Source organism: Silene latifolia, chromosome Y (genome assembly GCF_048544455.1).
Source record: "Silene latifolia isolate original U9 population chromosome Y, ASM4854445v1, whole genome shotgun sequence".
In the NCBI taxonomy this organism is placed as follows: domain Eukaryota; kingdom Viridiplantae; phylum Streptophyta; class Magnoliopsida; order Caryophyllales; family Caryophyllaceae; genus Silene; species Silene latifolia.
Genome location: NC_133538.1, coordinates 481446246 through 481462030, shown reverse-complemented (window position 1 = coordinate 481462030; position 15785 = coordinate 481446246). Strand labels below are relative to the sequence as shown.

At 38.4% G+C, this 15785-nt stretch overlaps 1 non-coding gene across 1 annotated transcript; it reads left to right on the top strand.

Moving 5' to 3' along the window:
* The first annotated feature begins 14419 nt into the window (after positions 1-14419).
* Positions 14420-14526, top strand: LOC141636923 (small nucleolar RNA R71). Its single transcript, XR_012541490.1, has one exon. It is a non-coding gene; the product is annotated as a small nucleolar RNA R71 (small nucleolar RNA).
* Positions 14527-15785: the final 1259 nt, after the last annotated feature.

Below are 15785 nucleotides of genomic sequence, written 5' to 3'. Positions count from 1 at the left end.
TAAAGTAAAACCTCTACAGTGCAAATGGCTTTACAAAATAAAGTGTTCTGTAGACGCGCAACCAGATATCTATAAGGCACGACTTGTGGCAAAAGGTTTCACTCAAGTGAAAGGAATGCATTATGATGAGATTTTTGCACCTGTAGTCATGCTACGTTCCATTCGGATAATCTTAGCGATTGCCGCATTTCATGATTTTTAGATTTGGCAAATGGATGTGAAAACCGCCTTCTTAAACGGTTATTTGGAGGAAGAGTTGTACATGGTGCAACCCGAAGGTTTCATAGATCCTAAACATCCTAAGAAAGTATGCAAGCTTAAGCGTTCCATTTATGGACTTAAGCAAGCTTCTCGGAGTTAGAATCATCGTTTCGACCAAGTGATAAAAGAGTAAGGTTTCACTCGATCGGTCGAAGAACCATGCTTATATATCAAGTCGAGTGGGAGCAAGATTGTGTTCTTAATATTATATGTCGATGACATACTCTTGATTGGGAATGACATTCCTCTCCTTTCTTCGGTTAAAGAATGGTTGAAGAACCATTTCCAGATGAAAGATCTGGGTTAGGCACATCGCATTTTGGGAATCCGTATCTACCGAGATAGATCACGACGGACATTATCACTTAGTCAGGAGTCTTATTAGGATAAGGTTCTTGAGAGGTTCAGCATGACCAACTCCAAGAAGGGGAAACTTCCAATGACGTGTGGGATGCAGTTGAGCAAGTCTCAGTCACCCACGACGCCTGAAGGGATTGAGCGCATGAGTCGTGTTCCTTACGCATCTGCAATAGGATCAATCATGTATGCCATGATATGCACACGTCCTGACGTGGCATATGCATTGAGTATGACGAGTCGGTACCAAAAGAATCCTCAAGTACCTACGGAGGACTAAGGATTGGGTATTGACTTATGGAGGCGATGCAAAGCTATGCGCAATCGGTTACGCAGATGCAAGCTTCTAAACGGATCGAAATGATTAGAAATCTCAGTCTAGATTTGTTCTTACTTTTAATGGTGCTGCGGTCAGCTGGAATAGTTCCAAACAGGAAGTTGAAGCAGATTCTACTACTGAGCCATTGAAATATGATAAGCATTGAGGACACGTTATTTCCATGAGAATTTAACGTGTACCTGAGTTATAGTAGTTGATTATGAATTCGATATGTTATCTTTTTCATATACTATTTATAACTTCAGCGGTTTTATAATATTTTGTTTTTCATGTGGATTGTACGACAACATTGAACGCCACAAAGTGAACTCAATTACATTATATTTGTTTTGGTCTCATGAATCGCCAATGTGAGCTGATAACTCCGGCTATTATATTGTGCAGTCGATTGATGGTGGGTTCAATGAGCCATAAGTCAAATGGTTGACTGATCGATCACAGATGCGAGATTATGACGATACCTCGTAGGACAACTTTTTGTGACAACGTCATGGAGTCCTAAATGTTTTATAACATTCGGTGCCAGGTCGTGGATAGGACATCCATTGTGTTCCTAGAGTCAATTCTTTTGACTATCAACTGTCTCTTGAGATTAAGGCAGTTTTTCGGTGACTTTGGTTTCTTTCTCACGGTCTCACCGTGAATCGGGGCTAAGTAGATTTTTTCGGGTCATTCATACCGTGCTTACATCTCAGATTCAAGTTGAGGAAAATATCCATCCCTTATCGGGTATAGTTATTTCTCGGGGCCACTCGAGGAGTTGTAACTGAAATGCATGGCCATGCTCGAATGTTGATTCGTTTATCAGTTAAGTTACTCTCTAGTCGGGAAAACCACTCTTGATACTGATCGCTTGTAAAATACGACCTTTGTGAATTCGGATTTGCAAATTGTTTTACATTGAGTGGGAGAAATTTTAAAGGATATGAGAATCGGTTATCGCACATACACTTGTGAGGACAAGTGGGAGTTTGTTGGAGCTTGTGTCCTCCACAAATTAGTGAGATAACATTTGTAAATCTCTTACAGGTTCACAAGGGTATACTTCGTATATTTAATCAGTTGATTAACGTTTACCTAATAACGGTTGGCTTGCTAGAAAGTTTGACGTTATTATCATACAGATGGCGGTGATCAACTGGTCCCTAAAGGTCACACCTATAGGACGTATTTGAGAAATGTGGTTATAGAAATATAATTATATTGATGCCCAAAATGACTAAAAAGTTAGTCAATGTGTTGATGAGATAATTATTTAATGAAATCTAAATAATATTAAGTTGAGACGAATTAACTGTCAATTCGTAAATTAAATATAATAAGTTATATTTAATTAAATATATATAAGGTTAGTTTGCACGAATTAATCTGTTAATTCGTAGTTAAATATAATCAGTTGTATTTAATATCAACAAGTTGAATGTGTCATAGTGGTAATAGTGAGGGTACACAAGCCAAGAGGTCATGGGTTCGATCCTCACTAGATGACAATTTAACACACTTTATATATTATTGGAAAGACCAAAATAAGGAAAATACACTCCTTATTTTCGGTCTGTTTGGCCGAAAATTAGGAAGTGATTTCTTTCCTAATTGAGTTCGGATTTCGGTCTATATAAAAAGAAAGGTGGAGAATTATTTTTAACCTAATACTTTTTCTGACCTTCCCTCCTCTTTCTCATCACAAAAACACAAAGACAATAAAATTTTACAGAAAATTTTAGATTGATTTCTAGCATAATCAAAGGGTATATCTCAGATCGTCTTGGGTGCAACTAATAGGCGAATATCAATTTTGATATTGTTCTTAGGCCAATTTTGCGAGGACCTAAGGTTAATTCTAAATCCTTTTACTTTTGTTTATGTATTTTATTTTATGACCTTAGATCATCTTTATTAAATCGTTATAATCCTTCATGTTAAAGGGAAGTATACAGATTATTTCCCACAACATGCACGTCAAATCAACGAGAAACGTAGGTTATTCATATCGATGAAAATAGAATTACCATAAGTAGTCATGGTCATTCATTGAACCTAAGAATGGTTGATCATATGATTAAAGATTACTAATGTTTCCGCCATTAGAATAATCATGCACATGTCCTATAATAAATCATATGCTTAAGAGCATGATGAGTCATTGGTAAGCCATAGAAAAATCGTCATGAATTCTCAAGAAGAACTAGTGAGCTATTCTAGTGTTTGACAGAACACTCTGTTATGTGACAAGAAGTTGCACATATTGAAGCTTCGAAAACGCGTAAGGATTTATGAAAATCCTAAGCTATTTAAGCTAAAAAGAGAAATAAGAAGTTTGAAAAGATACTAGGTTATAGTAATAAGTTACTCAAAACTAGTATTTTTTCAAATTTGTTATGACCTATGAGAAGTGCTAAGCTAATCATCTTGACAATTGTTGCAAGATCCTACAAAACATATACCTGGTACATTATGGGTTGGAAGAACACTTGACTAGTGAGAGTTATGTCGTCCACCATAATTCGTTTGTTATGTGATAAACAACAAGAAAGTTCTCTCAAAGTAAAGAACCTAAACCTAGTTTGGGAAACTAGATATGTACTTGGTGAGATTCATGCTATGTGAGACAAACATGAGAATAAAGGAAAATGCAATTCAAGAGTTTGAACACATGGACACATGGTGTGTTAAACTCATGTTGCAAAGGACTAGTGTTTACACACTTACAATATACATCACAAGGTGGTAATATGGTATTGACTACCCGAATGTGATGTCCACATTTGTCGTTTGAGTTATTATTAACTCACCTCATACTTTGTTACATCCAAACGGGTTGTAAAGACAATTGAACCCCGTTAAAGTGAACACGGATTAGCATTGTATTCGCCCATAGTCACTTACATGAGGTGACGTCTCGAAGTGACTAGAGTGTGATGCGATTGATGGCAAGTTCAAGTGCCATGGAGTCATGTGAGATGACTAGTCGATCACATAGGCAGACTGTTAGGAACACTTTTTTGGGCTAATGACCGCTTATAGAGTTCTAGCAAATTTCTATAGCCTGGTCGTGGCGAGAGCTACTATAGTATTCTAATGAGTCGATTCTTTTGACTAAATACTGTTCGCCTAAGGTGGCACAATTTCAGATTAACTTTGATTTATGTTGCTACGACCTTCGTAAATGGGGTCTAATGGGCATATTTTGGGTTATGATGGCTGTGGCTAGTCGAAGGGAGTAGTGCGATAGGAATTGTCCACCCCTTGTCAGGGTTATAACAATATCTCAGGGCCACTCGAGGAGTAATGAACTGGAAATGCGTGGCCACGCTCGGAAGGTATCTATGGTAGAAAATTCCGGTCAATCAGTTATTCTCCAGATCGAGGAAACCACTCTCGATATGATCACTTGCAAGTACGACCTGAAAGACACCTTGCATTGAGTGGGAGGTAGTAATAGGACAAGAGAATTGGTGACGCACACTTGTCGAGGACAAGTGGGAGATTGTTGGAATATGTGTCGTTCGACAATAATGCGATCACAATCATGCGATCATGATGATCACATGTTTAAATCTCATCTTTAAGAATACATGTGGGATGTAATATTTTACAGTCAACTTGTCCACACATATCGGTAATGATTGGCTGACTAGAGTTTGACATTACTGTCGTGCGACGGTGGTGATCAGTTGATCCCCATAGGTCATACCTATAGCAAAATACCCTTAATTTATTATTTAATTAATCGTATGCCGATACGAGTTAATTAAATTGCTTAAAATTGATGGATGATTTGTGAGTAAGATTAACGTGTCTTATTATAATTCGATTAAATTAGATACGGTCTAAGTAATCGAATTGTTTTATTACTTAGATAAAATTAGTGTTTATGAAACAATTGAAATTGAATTGAATGAATAATTTATTATAAATACAAGACGTTGTAATTTATAATTTGATAAACCGTTTTGGTACAAGTAATTACGAATTACTAGTCGATTTTGTATATGACATATTTTATGAGTATGTTGATTTTTAATATGTTAAAAATATATTACAATTTCATAAGTCAAGTAACATGTCACATATGTTACAATTGACAAATGACAAAATAAAATGGACCTTCCATTTTATGTCATATGTGCCGAAAATTGGAGGGAGTATAAGGTTTATATTGTGTTTTTATTTTAAGTGGAAAACACAATGATTAAACCTTACTAGTAGCCATGCAAACCTAGTTGATCTTGAGAAGAACACAAGCTCATGCATTGGCCCTTTCTCCTCCTCCCCACCAATTTTCCTAGCTAGAAAATGCCAATGGTTTTTCTATAATTATTCACTACTTCAACTTATAATTTTCTAGTGTAAGAAAAATATATTCTCTCTACCATTTTGTGAAAAACATAGAGAAATAAAACCTCACAAATCTCTCCTCTTGGCCGAAAATATTCAAGAGCAAATACAAAATATTTTTTGTGTCAAATTTTAAGTAAAACATATATTATTACTAGTTCATAATAATAGAAGTTATTAAGGGATTTTCTTGGGTATATGCTTTTGGGAGAGGTTCTAATTTGAACCTTGTTCATCCATTATAAGGAAGCTCAAGAACTAACAAGAAGGAGATCTTGTTGGTGCCCTAATATCCGAAACATATAAGTAAGATAGACGATTTCTTCTCTTATCTTGTTTTAGTTTGCATGCATAAGATCTAGCATTTATTTTATGACTAAATAAGTTAATTCATATATGAATATGTAAACTTATGAGATTATTGAATTACAAAACTTAGACCTTACTTGGGCAGATTTGTGGTTGTTTACTTTGATGATATCTTGGTCTATAGTCCTTCCAAAGAAGAGCATCCCAAGAATTTGCAAGTGTTGTTTGAAACTCTTTGGGAGCACAAGTTGTATGGCAAGCTAGAGAAGTGTTCTTTTATGCAAAATGAAGTCCAATTCTTGGGCTTTATCATTTCTGACCGAGGTATATTGGTTGATCAAGAGAAGGTTAAGGCAATCAAATTGATAGGACAAAGAGTTGGTCGTCACACATCCAATCAAACACAATTTATAACTTCACAAACAACTCTACAATTAGTAAAGAGGCAAGTAAAGGTCGGATCCCAGGGACGAGAATTGAGATAAGATTTCTATTGAAACTAGTGGTGTCTTAGGGGTGTCACAATTTGGGTTGATGTAGAAGGTCACTTAACTAAATAGCAATGAAAGTAAATAAGCAAGATGAAATGAAAGGGTTGTAAACAATTGATAAAAAGCACTAGAGTATCATGGGGTCATAGGGGAATCATGGGAATTGATCATACAAACATGTTCTCAAATTATAAGCAAGCAATTATTGTTGTGATGGATTGAGTTGGGTTATATCTTACAATCCTAGGAAAGTTTGGGTCCCAGAGCCGAATCGATTAGATTGTACAACACCTACAAGTCGACTTAAGCTTCCCTACTCAACAACATGCATGGTCTAATGAGACTCGAGTTGGTTTATGTCTTACAAGTCTCATTGAAAAGATAGGTGATGGGACAAAAATGCAAGGATTCATAGACTCACATTTCATCAAACATAACATGTGCATGAGTTGAGGTCAAAACAAGCATGCAAATAAACCATGAAAGCATATTAATTTAAGCATGAATCATTCCCCATGTTGGTTTCCCCTAATTACCCATTAACCCTAGCTAGGTCACTACTCACTCATTATCATGTTGATCATGCTAGCAAGGTTGTCAATCATACCAACAAAATGAAACATGATGAACAAATGAAAGTAATTAACAATAATAAAAAAGGGATTAAGAGAATTATACCTACAAATGATTCCAATAATAAAGCAAAGAATAAAAGAAGTACTTGATGCTTGATTGACAGGTTGTCAATCTCCGAATAATAACCCAAATAATCTTCAATTACCCAAAATAAAGGATGAGCAAAAGAGAGATTAAGGAAATAAAACTTGTATTAAAACTTGATTAATTGTTGATTACAATACTAAAGAGGGATTTGATTGATATTAACTACTCTAATAATTGATAAGAAGAACATCCTCTTCTAATTAGACTAATTGGGTATTTATAGTAGAAATTAGGTGGATGCATTAGGGTTAACTAAGGGCTAAACTAGTAATTACACTTTTTAGATTGAGCAGGGAGACGCCGGTATTTTTAGAAGGAAGAGCTTCTTTCTTTGAAGTTTGAAGAAACGGATTTGTGCTGGGCTGGAATCCGTGCGTCTTAGGCACGGGACGGGCGGATTCAGGAGCCTCTGCCCGGGCGTCTTCAAGGGAATCCGGGCGTCTTCTGGGCTTGCTGCCCAGGCGTCTTTGAAGGAAGACGCATGGATTGTGCTGTGGAGGACGGGCGTCTTCCAAATAATCTGCGCACGGGTTCTTCGGGACACTTCATTTCTTTCTTCTTTTCTTCCTTTCCTTCATAAAATCCTTGGGGATTTCCTTGGGGATGCAAGGATCCTTCCTCAACATTGCTCATCTACTATAATATGTACAAAGGCCTTCTAATCTTGTCTCTCCTTGATGCTTGGTCATTGAATTCAATCAATTTAGTCTCGTTTTGCCATGAAAATGCAAGATTTGCACTCCTTTCCTACCAAGGGATCAAAATCTCAAAGAATATGCAAAACAAAGAACTAAAGACAATAAATGACCCAAATATGCACTAAAAATCATGGGAACAAGGCTAATTCGGGGGCTAAATATGCGCTAATTATGGTCACATCAAATATCCCCAAACCGAACCTTTGCTCGTCCCGAGTAAAGAGGTGACAAAGACTAGGACCATTATTTAAACTAACCTAATAACATAGCCGATATGAGACAATTAGCGGGTCTCACTCCGCCTCTTCAACTCACAACAAGACAACCATGAGGTAGGATGCCTTCTTGCAAGGCAAGGTGGGTCTTGCCAAAATGGCGACACATCCAAACATTAAGCACACAAAATCAAATAATGGATGTATCTACAAAAGGAATAGCCACTTCCTCATCAAGTGGCGGAGGCAACTAAGAGAGAACAAATTTAAGAGCATATAATCCTTCACAAATACTAGTTCAACAAATTACTAAGGCTAAGAGGATGACACTAAATCACCTCCAAATGGTGTTAAACTAGACTACTTTCGTCCTCAATTTCCAAATGCTTTCGTCAAGAGCGATCGGATGGTGGTGGAATGATGATCCCTATGATGCTAGTAGCATATGACATGACAAGTCTCGAATTCTCTACAAAAGTAAAGGTCATGGATCGTCCCAAGCTCGACAAAGTGGCTTGACAAAAGGCCTTTTGGGAATGAAATGCTCAAATCGTTATAAACAAAGGGTGGATATGACTAGTATTCAAAATTTGACCTCATTTAACTTTCACATTTCAAAAATTTAAGATGGGGTTTGTCCCTTCCGCGCTAGTGTCCTTTTCTTTAGCCAATCACTTATTAGGCAACCGGTTAACCTCTAGACAATAGCTTTTCGGGGTGATAGTCACTCTGTCTCTGGGCGCTTGAATTCACAACCGTGTGGGGGCCCAATTCAATGGATCCCTCTCCAAAGCGCATCGAAGTGGTACGCCTCCATCAAAACAACTAAAATTTCTCGACATTTCAACATTTCATAACATTTGAGGTTTCTTTGGCAATAAATTACTTCCACATAACAAAATCTTCGAAATGAGCACTTCAAACTTATTGATAGAAAAGTATTTTTGGGTTGCCTTACCACAAGGTCAATCAAGGTCACCTAGACAAGGTAACCAAGTCCACATCGCATCACGGGGTTGGAATAGGTGACTCACATGCAAACCCTTGACTAGGCTTTGGGTCATGGGTCAAAAGACACTAGTATGACACAACCTAGGGTGTTTTACAACCATTCTAGTAGGCAAAGTCTTAAGTTGAAAAAGTATTTGTAATGGCTTAGTTGCTCTTGTCAAAGTTCTCAATTAGGCACTTTTCAAAATATTTTATCTAAATGCAACTATATGCCATGATTCAACTATTATATACATCCTAATGCAAGTGATTCTATCAACTAATATGACATATAAACTAAATGCAAGTCCTAAGTTCACATTGTTATACCGCATCAATCAAAATAAAGCCACATAGTCATTAACATAAAGAGGAAAAAGGAGATTGGAAAGATCATACCATGCGGTCTTCATGATCCTCATGTCTCGGATGTGGCGTAGTCAATCAATGTGAACAAGGATAGAATAAACACATATATATATAATAATACATGACTACACTAAAAAGGAAATAAACATGTTTTTGGGTTTTTCAATTTTCAAATTTTTATGGTTTTTCGAAATTTTTCATTTTTTTTGGATTTTTGAATAAAAGTTAAGTTAGAATTCCCCATCCCCACACTAATATGGGCATTGTCCTCAATGGCCAAAATGATGGGAAATTATGCAAACATGATGCATGATTTCTACACTAAATGCAAGCTACACTAATCTACACTACGTGATGCATGGTTTTTGTTTATGACGGAGAGGATAATTTAGATTACCTCCCGTTGTGTATGCATTAACTTCCCCAAACCAATCTAGACATTATTGCTAATGTCCTAAGGTTGGGTGTAGTTCATGCACACACTATGCAATGCATGAAACTAATTTTGTCATTTTGGATTTTGAAAGGTGGGAAAAATAAAATGAGAACACCTCAATGGGGCCGAGGTGTTAGTCCTCAATGGTGCTAGGACTACACCAACAATGATCAAGATTAATAAATAGAACAAAGAGAGAAATAGACAAACCTCAAGAGGGTAGGAGCCTCTAAAGCTTGCTAATCTTCCATCATATCATCATTATCATCACCTTCCTCACTAGAGGTGGTGTCATCACCACTTTCTTCTTCACTTTCTTCTTCACCTTGCTCATCATCCTCTTCTCCTTCTTCACTAGCTTCTTCATCAATGTTATCATCAACCTCTTCATTACCGACAACCTCATTATCACCCGGAACAACCCTAGATGCACTCGGAAAGAAGACTTCCCTATCCGCCCAACTAGGCAAAGGACATGAAGGGTAAAGTAGTCCTTGCCTAGCTAAATGAAGGAGGGGTGGATATTGGGCTAAGTAAGCATTTTTCCGATCCTCGAAAGCTTGCTTGTGCATCTCTTGCATGAGAAGAGTCAAATAATCATTTCTTGCTTCAACGCCTTCGGGCTTGAACTCTTGGTACTCGTAAGGATAGGTTGGTGTGACAATGGAAGAGGAGGGCATTTCAATTTCACCCTTTTGTTGTCGGATAATGTACTCGGCGTCTTTTGAAAGGGGAAGTAGATAGTTGGTCCGGTGGACACTCAATCGACAAATCTTTGAAGGCAAAGTGAAGGATCTAGCCTCACTAGTGAGCCATCCATACTTGGTGTCAAGAGGGTTATGGGTAACCCACTAGTACTTGTATATCATAGTATTAATATCAATGAGATGACCACCCTCTTTCGCCTCATACTTGTTATCTTTGTTGAAGTTTGGATCAAAGTATTTAGCTAGGATAGTTACTAGGCCTCCATTCACAATAACGGTGGTGCATTTCTTCCCACAATCAATATTTTGCCATCTATCCACCAAAAGCCTTAGAGAGTTGAAAGGCTTGGTGAATTCCCTTCCAATGTTCAAAGCCGACTCAAGAAGAACAAAATCGAGTTTGGTGAAATGGTTGGTGTCTTTTCTTGCAATGATGGTGTTCCCTATGACCTTGTGCCACACTCTAATGCCCGGATGGTGGACTAATAGAGCGTGACTAGCATGAAAGTCCTCAAATTTCCTTCCGGAAATCGCCTCCCAAAGAGGGTCGGGGTCATACTTGCCAACATTCTTAAAATAACTCGGTGAATCACTAAGACCCAAAGCTTTACCCATTTCCTCAAAGGAGATGCGCCTACTAACATTAGCTAGACGAAACTCGATGGTCTCCATGGTCTCAACCTTGTTAACTTTCAAAGAACCCAAAAATTCTAAGGTAAGGGAGGGGCATGTCAATTCTTTTGATTCAAACAATTTCTCCAACCCCATGGCTTTGAAGAAGGCTCTAGTTTGCTCAAGGACACCCAACTTATCTAAGGTATCTTCACAAATAAACTTGGTGGATAGAAATGATTTCCTAGCAAACTTGGCAAAAGTGTCCCTATGGGATTTGGAAATGAAAATTACCTCCGGATAGTTCGAAAGTTGAGCAATTTCCGGAGTAGAGGATGTTGTTGCTTCCATGGGAGGTTGTTGTTGTTGCACTTCAAAGTTTGGGTTAGATACCACCATAGCCAATGCTCTCTTTGCTTGAAGACTCTTTTGTCTTGATGAGAGTGCCTTTGCCTTTGGTGCCTTTGCCTTTGTTGCTTTTGTTGCTCCCTTAGTCCTTGCCATTGATGAATAAACCAAGAAAAGAGTGAAAAATCTTCAATTTCTAGTGCACCCAAATTGATTTAAAGATGAAAGGCTTTGCCTTTATGAATTCAAAAATTGACTCAAAGGTTGAAGATTTTGTGCTTGGTTTTGATTTTTGTTGTAAGAGGAGTGATTGATTTGTTGTTAAAAAGATGTTTTGATTTGATTTTGGTGAATGTTGTTGAGGAATCTTGTTTTTGTGATGGAGAGGATGAGGGTTTTAGAGTTATGAGTAGTGTTATGAATGAAGGAATGAAGAAATGAATGTGGGAGGGGGTTTATAAAACACGAAAAATTTGAAATGCAGGGGCAAGACGGGCGGTTTCTGCTCGGGACGCCCGGATTTGGCCTTTTCTGGGTTGGGAAAAACTCGCCTAAAGACGGGTGTCTTTCAGCGAAGACGCTCGGATTTAAAAATACGGGACGGGCGTCTTTCAGAGAAGACGGGCGGATTCCTCTACAGGGATTTTTCTTGTTTTCCTCAGCCAAGAAGACGGGCGTCTTCCTTTCAGGACGGGCGGATTTTTAAAGACGGGCGGATTTGAATGCAGGAAGCCCGGATTCGTTGACAGTCAGAAATTTCAAATATTCAGCTCATGTTGGACGGACGTCTTCGACCCAATATGCCCGGATTTCCTGAAGACGGGCGGATTCCCCTGAATCCGCTCGGATTCGCCCCTTTGTACCTGGATTCAGTTCCATCCGTGTACTTTGCCAATCCCTTGTCATTTTTCCATTCTTCTTCATATCTCGTGTTCTTCATTGTGGGGGCATTACTAAGGCATGGATAGCCTAGGCAATTGCCATCCCCACACTAAGCTAAAGCACTACACATTAATTGAAATTATTAGGCCCTCCCTCGCTTCTCTCAAACACGATAATTATTTTGATCAAAGTATAAAAATCCATGAATGACAAAAATGCAATATAAGAATTGAAATGCAAGTTAGGGAGTTAGAAATATTTACAAATGGTGGTTTAGGGAGGACTCCACCAAACTCTCATTCTTGATGAGATGTCAAGGGGGCATGTTCAAGGTGTTGTTGATGTTGCTCAACACCTGAAAAAGTAATCAAACGCTTGTTCATTATCATGATAGAGGTCTTCAATAGACCTTGGCCCTTGTTGTCGGTCTTGATCGATGGCATTACCAATGTAGGGATTAAAAATCCCTTCAAATTCGTCGTCCCAAAGACCACATACTTCATTAAGTTGATCATTGAAAATCTCTTGATTTGATGGAGACAACTTTCCCATTTCCTTTTCTTGGCCAATAAGGCCATCTTCTTCATTGCTTGACTTTGGTGAGCTTTGCAAGCTCTCTTTGTCACAATTCACTTGCTCTTTGAATGGAGCATCTTTAATTTTCTTCTTCCATTGGAGTTCCGACTTTCTCCTTTCATCCTTCCGACTATAATTATCGATCATAAAACATAGTTCATGTAAACGGGGAGCTCTCATAGTCTTGTCAAGATTAAAAGTTATACTCTCATCTTCCACTTCTAGAGTGAGCTCACCATGTTTCACATCAATCACCGCACCCGCGGTGTGTAAGAAGGGTCTTCCTAGAATGATTGAAATGTTGGAATCTTCCTCCATATCAACAATGACAAAGTCCACCGGGATGAAAAACTTCCCAATTCGTACGGGGACATCTTCCCATATCCCTAATGGTGTCTTCGTCGATCTATCGGCCATTTGGAGTGTGATATTGGTGTATTTAAGCTCTCCCATCCCCAACCTTTTACTCACCGAGTACGGCATAACACTCACACTAGCCCCTAGATCACATAAGGCTTTGTTGATTGTGGTGTCGCCAATGGTACACGGTATTGAGAAGCTTCCCGGATCCTTTAGTTTTGGAGGTGAACTCCCTTTAAGTATTGCACTACTCACCTTAGTGAAGGCGATAGTCTCAAGCTTCCGGATCGACTTCTTCTTTGTGAGGATGTCTTTCATGTATTTCGCATAGGCCGGTACGTGATTGATTAATTCCGTGAAAGGAATTGAGACTTCCAAATTCTTCACAATTTCCATAAACTTTCCAAGTTGGTCATCAAATTTGGGCTTGGCTTGACGACTTGGAAAAGGAAGTCTAATCACAATGGGCTCCTTCTCCTTGGCATTGTCTTCATTTTTCTTTGAAATTTCTTCTTTTGATGATTCTCCATCTTTGGAGTTTTGCACAATTTCTTCCTTATCACTAGCTTCCACAACTTCATCCTCAACTTGCTTCTTCGGTGCTTCATACCTTGTACCACTTCTCAAGTGAATGACACTAACCGTTTCATGTCTTGGGGGATTACTTTGAGGTGGTAATTGCCCCTTTTGTCTTTGTGAGCTTGAAGATGCTAGTTGAGTCAATTGGGTTTCCAACATTTTGGCGTGAGCTAGAATGTTGTTGATGGTGGTTTCCTTTGCTTGATTATATTTTTGCATTTGAGTGAAAAACTCTTGTTGATTCTTTTGCATTTGGAGGACCGCTTTTTGAACATCAAAACCTTGGTCATTTGGTTGATTGTATGGATTTTGATTTTGGTAACCTTGGTTTTGGTTGTAAAAGGGTCTTTGATTTTGGTTTCTCGTGGGAGGTGGGGTGTATGTTGTTTGAGAGTTTTGAACATTTTGGCTTTCACTTGTTCATTTGTTCCCCTACATTCACTTTGGTCATGTCCCAAAGTTCCACAATTCTCACATATCCCACTTGGGATTGATGAGGATGCCGTCATGGCATTAACATGATGCTTTGGTGATTTTGAGGCTTCTTCAAGTCTAGCCATAGCTTTTTAAAACTTCAAATTGATTGTGTCAATGTGAGCACTAAGTTGAGCACCCAATTGAGTAACGGAGTCCACTTCATGCCTTCCTCCTCTAGTAGCCTTGCGAGGTCTACTATATTGTGAGTTATGGACCGCAATTTCCTCAATCATGTTCCATGTTTGATTGTTATCAACTTCGGTGAACATTCCATTTGATCCCATGTTGAGAATGTTCCTTGAATCTTCATATAGACCGTTCCAAAATTGTTGTACCAAGAAGCACTCGCTAAGTCCATGGTGAGGACATGAGCGACAAATTCCCTTGAACCGCTCCCAAGCTTCATACAAAGATTCTTCATCCCTTTGCTTAAAACCCGTAATTTGAGCTCTTAGCATGTTAGTCTTTTCCGGTGGGTAGAATTTTTTGTAGAAAGCTAGAGCCAACTTCTTCCAAGAATCAATTCCGAGAGTGGCCTTATAAAGGCCCTTAAACCATTGTTTTGCGGTGATAATTAGAGAAAAAGGAAATAAGACCCATCGAATTTGGTCTTGAGTTACACCGGTTTGAGAAATCGCATCACAATAGTCACAAAAGGTTTCCATATGAGAATGAGGGTCTTCACTAGGCATCCCCCCAAATTGGCTCCTTTCGACTAATTGGATAAAGACGGATTTGACAATAAAATTTCCGGTCAAATGTTGTGGTGTGGGAGTACCATTGGGTAGGTTCTCCTCGGTGGGTACGGAATGTGATGAAAACTTAGGCATTGTGGGTTGATTTTGTGTGGTATTTTGTGTTGGGTTCTCCTCACCTTCTCTTGCAAAAGGGTTGATGAACTCAATAGTTGGTTGAATATCCACAACCTCACTAATACCTCACAAATTCCTCCTAGTAAATCTTCTATTGTTTGTCAAAGTTCTTTCAATTTCACGATCAAAAGGTAACAAATCACCTTGTGACCTTCTAGACATGCAAAATATCAAACAACTCGTAAACAATTAGAACAAACCTTGAGGAGTTATACTTCCCCAAGGCAAAGAAAGACACAACTAATAACAATATAAGAAAATCTAAATCAAGTTAACACCGTCCCCGGCAACGGCGCCATTTTGATAGGACAAAGAGTTGGTCGTCACACATCCAATCAAACACAATTTATAACTTCACAAACAACTCTACAATTAGTAAAGAGGCAAGTAAAGGTCGGATCCCAAGGGACGGGAATTGAGATGAGATTTCTATTGAAACTAGTGGTGTCTTAGGGGTGTCACAATTTGGGTTGATGTAGAAGGTCACTTAACTAAATAGCAATGAAAGTAAATAAGCAAGATGAAATGAAAGGGTTGTAAACATATGATAAAAAGCACTAGGGTATCATGGGGTCATAGGGGAATCATGGGAATTGATCATACAAACATGTTCTCAAATTATAAGAAAGCAATTATTGTTGTGATGGATTGAGTTGGGTTATATCTTACAATCCTAGGAAAGTTTGGTTCCCGGAGCCGAATCGATTAGATTGTACAACACCTACAAGTCGACTTAATCTTCCCTACTCAACAACATGCATGGTCTAATGAGACTCGAGTTGGTTTATATCTTACAAGTCTCATTGAAAAGATAGGTGATGGGTAAAAAATGCAAGGATTCATAG